At 38.1% G+C, this 1,600-nt stretch overlaps 1 protein-coding gene across 1 annotated transcript in view; it reads left to right on the plus strand.

Annotated features, from left to right (window-relative positions):
- LOC101504808 (polypyrimidine tract-binding protein homolog 2) overlaps window positions 1-1,600 on the plus strand; it is an 8,737-nt gene that overhangs the window by 3,005 nt on the left and 4,132 nt on the right. The window lies entirely within an intron of this gene.

Here is a 1,600-nt window from a genome sequence, read left to right on the forward strand (position 1 = left end):
CCTACAATTCTCCATTTCATCATTCAGCAAAATATGCTACAAGAATAGTATCTATAAACATTTCAAGAGATATATTGATATTCTCATACATGCCATTAGGATTTCCCAAACAGCAAAACAGGAATTATTAAGTTAACACTGTAAATAACAGTGAGTATAAACAAATACTATAAGATTGAAATTGAAAAGTGCAACTAATAAGGTAGCACTGAAAACCAGAGCCTATGGCTCCTTAGAGTTTTCTCTGACCCAATCTACATAATAAACTCCCCTGCATCGTCTCTTTTTATTCTTTCATCGCCTCTGACCAACATGCTGCTGGCTCATCCTTCACTTATTCATTTCCCTATTGTCCGTTTTGTTTTTCCTATACTAGACTTGATGTTTTGGGTCTACCATACCTTAGCCATCTGTTACCAAAACACAAGGCTGAAATTCTGGAAATTGTCCTCGTAGAACAGATTTATCCTCCTAAGTAGTATCGTGAGTGATTTAAATCTCCTTTCCAGATAACCATCCACTCCCTAATAGGAGAACCACCCTCAATTATCTCTCTACTAGCCAAGACACAACTGAATTTCCCATCTTTACTAGTCTACCTCCAATTCCTTTGGTAAGGCAGCCTTGAAGGAATGATCACTAAATACCTTCTTCAGCTGGGAGGCATGGAAAACTGGAGAGTTATTGAATGTGAGGTAATTTTAATTTATAGGCCACTGGTCTATATCGTTCTATAAAGTCTAAGCTTTAAAAATACCCATTCAACCTATCTTAATAGAGCTTTGAACACTGTTTACCAGCAAACTGTTTCATTTCCTGCTGTCTTATTGAATTGTTCTTGAGCTAATTAAGAACTTCATCCCGATCCACTAATTTTTGGCCCACTGCATCAGAACAAGGTATCACGATCACTACTTATAGTGTGAGGAACTAATGTAATCTAACCACCTCCTTGAGAAAAAGTCCAGCCACTATCTTTGTTGCATATGGATGTTTGAGGAGGATGAAGCAGGCATTTTTAGGCAAGCCACCAACAAGCACATGTATAGCTTCATGAGCCTTGGGTTGGAAGGCCTTTGATACGATCAATAGAAATATCCTCCCAAATATGGTTTTGAATCCAAAGAGGCTTTATTAATGCTTCAACGCCGGTGGCTGCTTATTTCTACCTTTGATGAACATCACATGATTTGATCTCCTTCTAACCAAATTGTTATGAAAGAACAATATGTAATTCTCCAATTTCATGCAAACAAGAAAGGGCATATGTTTTCTTTTGCAACGAAGGGAATCTCTTGTAACTAAACTATGACCAGTGAAAGAGATATCTTCTTGTGGCAATTTTTTCTCAAAGTAACTTGTTCCATCTTTATTGAAATTGCATGTAATGTCCTGCCAATCCATTAAGACCTACCCCACTTTCCTTAACCAAGCTACCCCTAAAAGGATGCCCATTCCTCCCATTCTGGGACATAAGACTCTATCTTGGAGTTGAAACACTAAGTAGAGTTTGTGTTGACTTTGTTGAGATAAAATTTTGGGTGGTCCTTGCTCCACTATGTGTAAGCACTTCCACCCACCTCGCACCATCCCATACAAT

Source organism: Cicer arietinum, chromosome 4 (genome assembly GCF_000331145.2).
Source record: "Cicer arietinum cultivar CDC Frontier isolate Library 1 chromosome 4, Cicar.CDCFrontier_v2.0, whole genome shotgun sequence".
Taxonomy (NCBI): domain Eukaryota; kingdom Viridiplantae; phylum Streptophyta; class Magnoliopsida; order Fabales; family Fabaceae; genus Cicer; species Cicer arietinum.